Here is an 11637-nt window from a genome sequence, read left to right as displayed (position 1 = left end):
CGACACCACCCTCATCACCATGACGCCACCACCCTCATCACCATGACGACACCACCCTCATCACCCTGACGACACCACCCTCATCACAATGACAACACCACCCTTATCAGCATGACGACACCACCTTCATCACCATGACGACACCACCCTCATCACCATGACGACACCACCCTCATCACCATGACGACACGACCCTCATCACCAGGACGACACCACCCTCATCACCATGACAACACCATGACGACACCACCCTCATCACCATGATGACACTACCCTCATCAACATGACGACACCACCCTCATCACCATGACAACACCACCCTCATCACCAGGACGACACCACCCTCATCACCATGACGACACCATGACGACACCACCCTCATCACCATGATGACACTACCCTCATCACCATGACGACACCTCCCTCATCACCATGACGACACCACCCTCATCACCATGACGACCCCAACCTCATCACCATGACGACACCACCCTCATCGCCATCTCGACACCAACCTCAGCGCCATGACCAAACCACCCTCATCGCCTTAACGACACCACCCTCATCGCCATGACGACACATGACACCAACCTCATCACCATGACAACACCACCCTCATCGCCATGACGACACCACCCTCATCACCATGACGACACCATGACGACACCACCCTCATCGCCATGACGACATCACCCTCATTGCCATGACGAAACCTCCCTCATCGCCATGACGACACCACCTTCATCGCCATGACGACACCACCCTCATCGCCATGACGACAACACCCTTATCGCCATGACGACACCTCCCTCATCGCCATGACGACACCACCCTCATCCCCATGACGACACCACCCTCATCGCCATGACGACACACAACACCAAGCTCATCACCATGACAACACCACCCTCATCGCCATGACGACACCACCCTCATTGCCATGATGACACCACCCTCATCACCATGATGAGACCACCCTCATCGCCATGACGACACCACCCTCATCACCATGACGACACCACCTTCATCACAATGACGACACCACCCTCATCACCATGACGACACCACCCTCATCACCATGACGACACCACCCTCATCACCATGACGACACCATGACGACACCACCCTCATCACCATGATGACACTACCCTCATCACCATGACGACACCACCCTCATCACCATGACGACACCACCCTCATCACCAGGACGACACCACCCTCATCACCATGACGACACCATGACGACAACACCCTCATCACCATAATGACACTACCCTCATCACCATGACGACACCTCCCTCATCACCATGACGACACCACCCTCATCACCATGACGACACCATGACGACACCAACCTCATCACCATGACGACACCACCCTCATCACCATCGACACCTACCTCATCATCATGACGACACCACCATCATCGCCATGACGACACCTCCCTCATCGCCATGACGGCACCATCCTCATCGCCATGACGACACCACCCTCATCGCCATGACGACACCACCCTCATTGGCATGACGACACCTCCCTCATCGCCATGTCGACACCACCCTCAGCGCCATGACGACACCACCCTCATCACCATGACGACACCACCATCATCGCCATGTTGACACCACCCTCATCGCCATGACGACACCACCCTCATCGCCATGACGACACCACCCTCATCGCCATGACGACACCCCCCTATTGCCATGACGACACCTCCCTCATCGCCATGACGACACCACCCTCATCGCCACTACCCTCATCACCATGACGACACCACCCTCATCGCCATGACGACACCACCCTCATCGCCATGTCGACACCACCCTCAGCGCCATGACGACACCACCCTCATCACCATGACGACACCACCATCATCGCCATGACGACACCTCCCTCTTCGCCATGACGGCATCATCCTCATCGCCATGACGACACCACCATCATCGCCATGACGACACCTCCCTCAGCGACATGACGCACCATCCTCATCGCCAGGACGACACCTCCCTCATCGCCACTACCCTCATCACCATGACGACACCACCCTCATTGCCATGACGACACATCCCTCATTGCCATGACGACACCACCCTCATCGCCATGACGACACCACCCTCATCGCCATGACTACACCACCGTCATCGCCATGACGACACCACCCTCATCGGCAGGACGACACCTCCCTCATCGCCATGACGACACCACCCTCATCGCCATGACTACACCACCGTCATCGCCATGACGACACCACCCTCATCGCCATGACGACACCACCCTCATCGCCATGACTACACCACCGTCATCGCCATCTCGACACCACCCTCAGCGCCATGACAACACCACCCTCATCACATAACAACACCACCCTCATCACCATGACGACACCACCCTCATCGCCATGACCACACAACCCTCATCGCCATGACGACACCACCCTCATCGCCCTGACGACACCACCCTCATCACCATGATGACACCACCCTCATTGCCATGACGACACCACCCTCATTGGCATGACGACACCTCCCTCATCGCCATGTCGACACCACCCTCAGCGCCATGACGACACCACCCTCATCACCATCAAATCATCAAATCAAATCAATTTATTTTTGTAAGGCCCAAAATCACAACAACAGTTGCCTCTGAGGGCCACAGGGAGAAATGAATCAACAATGTCTGTGGTGGCGATGGAGTCAGACAATGTCTGTGGTGGCGATGGAGTCAGACAATGTCTGTGGTGGCGATGGAGTCAGACAATGTCTGTGGTGGCGATGAAGTCAGACAATGTCTGTGGTGGCGAGGGACGATGTCCCAGGGTCCTCTGTCCTTAGACTCTCCTTCTGCAGGAAAAACTACAAAAAAAAAAACCTCTTTGGGAAAAAAGCGTAGAAACCTGGAGGAGTTCCAGTGAAGGAGAGATCCGACTCTCACAGACGGACAGACGGACACGAGGAGACTGGAGCTGGACCCACTCTTCAGGCAGATGAGGGACCGACTGAGGCGAACTGGACCCACTCTTCAGGCAGATGAGGGACCGTCGGAGTCGAGCAGGACCCACTCTTCAGGCAGATGAGGGACCGTCGGAGGCGAACTGGACCCACTCCTCAGGCAGATGAGGGACCGACTGAGGCGAACTGGAGCCACTCTTCAGGCAGATGAGGGACCGACTGAGGCGAACTGGAGCCACTCTTCAGGCAGATGAGGGACCGTCCACATGGGGCAGGGACCACTTCACCAGGAGAGGGACATCTGGGTCCACAGGTCCTCAGGAGTGAGAGAAAGAAAAAGAAGGCGGTGAACAGTTTGCAAGTGGAATTAAAAAATAAATATTGTTTGATAGCATAAGTAGTCAGAAGAAGAGGATAGTGCTCAAGCTGTCATACTTCCCCCAGCAAAGTTACTCCTAGGGCAGCGTAGCTGAAGCTGTGGGTTTATCTTTCTGTTCCTAACTACTCTGACCATAAGCGATTTCGAAGAGGAACGTTTTAAGCCTGGACTTAAATGAAGAGACTGTGTCAGCATATTTAACATGGGTCGGGAGCTGATTCCATAACACAGGGGCTTGGTAGCTAAACGCTCTACCTCCTACAGTACTTTTAGAGACTCTTGGCACCACCAGAAGGCCAGCATTCTGAGAGCGAAGAGCTCTGTTTGGATGATATGGTTCTATAGCATCTTTGAGGTAGGATGGGGCCATGTCATTTATGGCTTTGTAGGTCAAGAGTAGAATTTTGAATTTGATTCTGGACTCGACGGGGAGCCAGTGAAGAGACTTCAGCACTGGCGTAATGTGCTCTCTTCTTTTTGTTCCTGTTAGTAATCTTGCTGCTGCATTTTGAACCAGTTGAAAGCTTTTTATGGAGCTTTTAGGACCTGCTGTAAGCAGGAGTTACAGTAGTCTAATCTAGTCGTTACAAATGCATGGATAAGTTTTTCGGCATCACTTTTAGGCAGGATTCTTCTGATTTTGGCGATGTTGCGCAAATGGAAATAGGCTGTTTTACAAGCTTGATTTATATGAGCTTTAAATGAGAGCTCCTGGTCAAATAAGACTCCAAGGTTTCTTACAGTAGAACTGGAGGCTACACTGACATTGTCCAGTGTGACTATCTGCTCAGATAGAGCGTCTCGTAGATGCTTAGGGCCAAGCACAATGACCTCGGTTTTTTCAGGGTTAAGAAGCAGGTAGTTTAGTGTCATCCAGGTTTTTATCTCCTTCACACAAGCACTAAGTCTGTCTACTTGATCGCTCTGATCAGGTTTCATTGATAAATACAGCTGAGTGTCGTCTGCATAGCAGTGGAAGTTAATGTCATGCTTTCTGATAATGTTGCCTAATGGCAGCATATAAAGAGTAAACAGAATTGGACCGAGTACCGAACCCTGTGGCACACCGTAAATTACTTTAGAGCTTGGTGAGGAGCTCTGGTTTACATTAACAAATTGGAACCTATCAGATAGATAGGATTTAAACCAGCTGAGGGCTGTTCCTCCAACACCTACATCACATTCTAACCTCTGCAGTAGAATGTTGTGGTCGATGGTGTCAAACGCTGCGCTGAGGTCCAACAGAACCAGGATTGAGACCAGTCCATCGTCAGCGGCTAATAACAAATCATTTGTGACTTTAACTAGTGCAGTTTCAGTGCTGTGGTGGGCTCTGAACCCTGACTGGAAAACTTCAAATAAGTTATTGTCCTGCAGGTGGCGACAAAGCTGTTTTACTACAACTTTTTCAAGGATTTTAGAGACGAAGGGAAGATTTGAAATAGGTCTGTAGTTTACCAATAGGTCGGGATCTAGATTAGGCTTTTTCAGAAGAGGTTTAATGACTGCATGTTTGAAGGACTGTGGAACATAGCCACTTTCGAGTGAAGTATTTATTATATTAAGAATAGGGTCTATAATTAGGGGGAGAATGTCTTTGAGGAGTCTGCTTGGAATGGGGTCTAGGACACAAGTTGAGCTTTTAGAGGACATAATGGCTGAAGTTATCTCTGCTTGATCAACAGCTGTGAACCTTTCTAAGTTTACAGCTGGATTTATATGGGACGTTAGATTTACAGCTTGGGCTAGTTCAGGGCTAATAGCGGGGGTAATTTCATCTAATTTATCTCTGATTGTTTTTATTTTATTGTTAAAAAATAGGAGGAAATCATCAGAGCTAAGTGTAGCTGGGAGTGAGGGCTCTACTGCTGTGACAGTTTGTTAGCCTAGCTACAGTGCTGAAAAGGAATTTAGTGTTACTTTTGTTGACTTCTATTAGATTTGAATAATATCTGGTTTGGGCCTTACGCAGAGCCTGCTTATAGGACAGCAGGCAACTGTTCCATGCTTTTAGGGATTCTTCGGTGTGAGAGCGACGAAATAATCCCTCTAACTTTCTAACTTTTTGTTTATGTGAACGCAGTTCTTGGTTGTACCATGGGGAGGCGCGCTTTGGCCTAATGACCTTCTGTTTTAACGGCGCGACAACGTCAAGAGCAGACTTCAGAGAATTCATGGTCAAGTCGACACATTGATCACTTAAACTGGGACTAAAACTGTTCTCAGCAGGATCACATGACATGATCACATGACGTGATCACATGACGTGATCACATGACATGATCACATGACATGATCACATGACATGATCACATGACATGATCACATGACATGTCACTGAATATTGGCTCTATTATTTCTTTGAATTTTGAGATAGATTTTTCAGATATTGTCCTTTTCATTATAACTTTATTTTGTGGGACTGGATGATCTTTAAGAATAAACTGAAAGGTAATTAGGAAATGATCTGACAATATAGGGTTTTGAGGGAGGACACTGAGGTCACTAATCTCTGTTCCATACGTTAGGACAAGATCCAGAGTGTTCTTGTGAGTGTGAGTCGGTTTATTTACATTCTGAGTGAAACCAATGCTGTCTAACAAGGCGCTGAAGGCATTACTGAGAGCGTCATCACTCATGTTCACGTGGATATTAAAGTCTCCAACTATAACTATTTTATCCCAGGCTAACACTAAGTTTGATATAAAGTCAGAAAACTCTGTTAAAAACTCTGAATAGGGACCAGGAGGTCGGTAGATAACTATGAACAAAACTCCTTTTTGGTTTTTCATATTTGGACATGTGATTGACAGCATAAGGCTTTCAAATGAGTGAAATGCATTGTTAGTTTTAGGGCTCATGAGTCGCTTGAGTGTGAGATCACTGCCACACCACCACCTCGGCCTGTGCTCCTGGCAGTCTGAAAGTTAACATGGCTGGGTGGGGTGGACTCATTTAGTCTGACGTAGTCGTCTTGTTGAAGCCACGTTTCAGTTAGAGCTGAAGATCTATGTTATAGTCACTAATTAATTCATTAACTAAGAGCGATTTGGAGGAAATTGCTCTAATGTTTAGCAGTCCACATTTTACGTGTTTATTCATTTGTGTATTTGTGATTGTTATTTTCCTTAAGTTATTTGGTCTGACGCCTGAAATATTTTTTCTGAGATGTGACTTTTTGGCATTATTTGTACGAGGGACACGAGGGACACGAGGGACACACACAGTCTCTATCTGTCTTGAATCTGAACACTTCACAGGTAACAGAACGGGCGAGAGTTCAGCGACAGAGGAGCGTCTTACACTGCTGCTCTGCGCCCGGGGCTCATCCCTAGATGGTCACTTAACACGACTAAGACTATCGGTCAAATTCCGAACTAATAGGGATGTACCCTCCGAAGTCGGATGGATGCCATCCCTGCGTATGAGCCCGGGCTTTCCCCAAAACGCACTCCAGTTATCAATAAAGACAACGTTGTTTTGAGGGCACCATCTGGATAACCAGTTGTTGAATGCTGAGAGACGGCTGTACAATTCAGCATTGATCCGATTGGGCAGGGGACCAGAAAATATTACAGTGTCCGACATCGACTTCGCTAGGTCACACACCGCGGCTACTTGAACTTTGAGCACCTCTGATTGTCTCCGCCGGGCGTCGTTACCGCCTGCGTGAATCACGACTCGCCGGAAACGGGTCCTACTCCGCTTTAAGATCCTAAGGTTTCCTTCGATGTCACCCATTCTGGCCCCCGGGTAACACCTAACGCTAGCAGCTGGCAGCTTCACGTCTCTAAGAATAGAACTCCCGATTACAAGAGTTTCTCTCGTGTGTTCAGCGGGCGTGTGATCGCTGAGGGGAGAAAACCTATTATAGACGTGAAGCTCACGGCGCTCTGAGGTTCGGCGTTTAGCGCCTTGTCCCCTCCGAACTGTCACAAAATGGTCCCTATTCTGTTCCTGGTCTAGTCCCGGCTGCACGGGAGACGCTGAGGGGCTGAGCTCGGCCTTACTGCTACTGCTAATGCTAATGCTACGCCCTGCAGCGCGGTCCGGTAGCCCTCGCGCTAAAACCGAACTATAACTGGACTTAAGCTCCTCTAAACAGCGGATCCGCGCTTCTAACTCCGCCATGACGACACCTCCCTCATCGCCATGACGGCACCATCCTCATCGCCATGACGACACCTCCCTCATCGCCATGACGACACCACCCTCATCGCCACTACCCTCATCACCATGACGACACCACCCTCATCGCCATGACGACACCACCCTCATTGGCATGAAGACACCACCCTCATCGCCATGTCGACACCACCCTCAGCGCCATGACGACACCACCCTCATCACCATGACGACACCACCATCATCGCCATGACGACACCTCCCTCTTCGCCATGACGGCATCATCCTCATCGCCATGACGACACCACCATCATCGCCATGACGACACCTCCCTCAGCGACATGACGCACCATCCTCATCGCCAGGACGACACCTCCCTCATTGCCATGACGACACCTCCCTCATTGCCATGACGACACCACCCTCATCACCATGACGACACCACCCTCATTGCCATGACGACACCTCCCTCATTGCCATGACGACACCACCCTCATCGCCATGACGACACCACCCTCATCGCCATGACTACACCACCGTCATCGCCATGACGACACCACCCTCATCGGCAGGACGACACCTCCCTCATCGCCATCTCGACACCACCCTCATCGCCATGACGACACCACCCTCATCGCCACTACCCTCATCACCATGACGACACCACCCTCATCGCCATGACGACACCACCCTCATCGGCAGGACGACACCTCCCTCATCGCCATCTTGACACCACCCTCATCGCCATGACGACACCTCCCTCATCGCCATGACGACACCACCCTCAGCGCCATGACGACACCACCCTCATCACCATGACGACACCACCATCATCGCCATGAGGACACCTCCCTCATCGCCATGACGACACCTCCCTCATCGCACTGACGGCACCATCCTCATCGCCATGACGACACCTCCCTCATCGCCATGACGACACCACCCTCATCGCCACTACCCTCATCACCATGACGACACCACCCTCATCGCCATGACGACACCACCCTCATTGGCATGAAGACACCTCCCTCATCGCCATGTCGACACCACCCTCATCGCCATGACGACACCACCCTCATCACCATGACGACACCACCCTCATGACCATGACGACACCACCCTCATCACCATGACGACACCATGACGACACCACCCTCATCACCATGATGACACCACCCTCATCACGATGACGACACCACCCTCATCTCCATGACGACACCACCCTCATCTCCATGACGACACCACCCTTATCACCATGACGACACCACCTCACCATGATGACACCACCCTCATCACCATGACGACACCACCCTTATCAGCATGACGACACCACCTTCATCACCATGACGACACCACCCTCATCACCATGACGACACCACCCTCATCACCATGACGACACCACCCTCATCACCAGGACGACACGACCCTCATCACCATGACGACACCATGACGATACCACCCTCATCACCATGATGACACTACCCTCATCACCATGACGACACCTCCCTCATCACCATGACGACACCACCCTCATCACCATGACGACACCACCCTCATCACCATGACGACACCTCCCTCATCACCATGACGACACCACCCTCATCACCATGACGACACCTCCCTCATCACCATGACGACACCACCCTCATCACCATGACGACACCTCCCTCATCACCATGACGACACCACCCTCATCCCCATGACGACACCACCCTCATCAGCATGACGACACCTCCCTCATCACCATGACGACACCTCCCTCATCACCATGACGACACCTCCATCATCACCATGACGACAACACTCTCATCACCATGACGACACCTCCCTCATCCCCATGACGACACCACCCTCATCACCATGACGACACCACCCTCATCACCATGACGACACCACCCTCCTCACATGACGACACCACCCTCACCACCATGACGACACCACCCTCATCACCATGACGACACCACCCTCATCGGCAGGACGACACCTCCCTCATCGCCATCTCGACACCACCCTCAGCGCCATGACGACACCACCCTCATCACCATGACGACACCACCATCATCGCCATGAGGACACCTCCCTCATCGCCATGACGACACCACCCTCCTCACATGACGACACCACCCTCACCACCATGACGACACCACCCTCATCACCATGACGACACCACCCTCATCGGCAGGACGACACCTCCCTCATCGCCATCTCGACACCACCCTCAGCGCCATGACGACACCACCCTCATCACCATGACGACACCACCATCATCGCCATGAGGACACCTCCCTCATCGCCATGACGACACCTCCCTCATCGCCATGACGGCACCATCCTCATCGCCATGACGACACCTCCCTCATCGCCATGACGACACCACCCTCATCGCCACTACCCTCATCACCATGACGACACCACCCTCATCGCCATGACGACACCACCCTCATTGGCATGAAGACACCTCCCTCATCGCCATGTCGACACCACCCTCAGCGCCATGACGACACCACCCTCATCACCATGACGACACCACCATCATCGCCATGAGGACACCTCCGTCATCGCCATGACGGCACCATCCACATCGCCATGACGACAAATCCCTCATCGCCATGACAACACCACCCTCATCGCCACTGTCCTCATCAGCATGACGACACCACCCTCATCAGCACGACGACACCACCTTCATCACATTGAGGACACCTCCCTCATCACCATGACGACACCACCCTCATGACCATGACGACACCACCCTCATCACCATGACGACACCATGACGACACCACCCTCATCACCATGATGACACCACCCTCATCACGATGACGACACCACCCTCATCTCCATGACGACACCACCCTCATCTCCATGACGACACCACCCTTATCACCATGACGACACCACCTCACCATGATGACACCACCCTCATCACCATGACGACACCACCCTTATCAGCATGACGACACCACCTTCATCACCATGACGACACCACCCTCATCACCATGACGACACCACCCTCATCACCATGACGACACCACCCTCATCACCAGAACGACACGACCCTCATCACCATGACGACACCATGACGATACCACCCTCATCACCATGATGACACTACCCTCATCACCATGACGACACCTCCCTCATCACCATGACGACACCACCCTCATCACCAGGACGACACCACCCTCATCACCATGACGACACCATGACTACACCAACCTCATCACCATGACGACACCACCCTCATCACCATCGACACCTCCCTCATCACCATGACGACACCACCCTCATCACCATGACGACACCTCCCTCATCACCATGACGACACCACCCTCATCACCATGACGACACCTCCCTCATCACCATGACGACACCACCCTCATCACCATGACGACACCTCCCTCATCACCATGACGACACCACCCTCATCCCCATGACGACACCACCCTCATCAGCATGACGACACCTCCCTCATCACCATGACGACACCTCCCTCATCACCATGACGACACCTCCATCATCACCATGACGACAACACTCTCATCACCATGACGACACCTCCCTCATCCCCATGACGACACCACCCTCATCACCATGACGACACCACCCTCATCACCATGACGACACCACCCTCCTCAAATGACGACACCACCCTCCTCACATGATGACAACACCCTCATCACCATGACAAAACCACCCTCATCACATAACAACACCACCCTCATCACCATGACGACACCACCCTCATCGCCATGACCACACAACCCTCATCGCCATGACGACACCACCCTCATTGCCCTGACGACACCACCCTCATCACCATGACGACACCACCCTCATCACCATGATGACACCACCCTCATTGCCATGTCGACACCACCCTCAGCGCCATGACGACACCACCCTCATCACCATGACGACACCACCATCATCGCCATGACGACACCTCCCTCATCGCCATGACGGCACCATCCTCATCGCCATGACAACACCTCCCTCATCGCCATGACGACACCACCCTCATCGCCACTACCCTCATCACCATGACGACACCACCCTCATCGCCATGACGACACCACCCTCATCGGCATGACGACACCTCCCTCATCGCCATGTCGACACCACCCTCAGCGCAATGACGACACCATCCTCATCACCATGACGACACCACCATCATCG

The sequence above is a fragment of the Eucyclogobius newberryi genome, unplaced genomic scaffold, assembly GCF_026437365.1.
Source record: "Eucyclogobius newberryi isolate DKJ021-1_F unplaced genomic scaffold, fEucNew1.0.hap1 SCAF_28, whole genome shotgun sequence".
NCBI classification, from domain to species: domain Eukaryota; kingdom Metazoa; phylum Chordata; class Actinopteri; order Gobiiformes; family Gobiidae; genus Eucyclogobius; species Eucyclogobius newberryi.
This window is presented reverse-complemented; position numbering follows the sequence as displayed.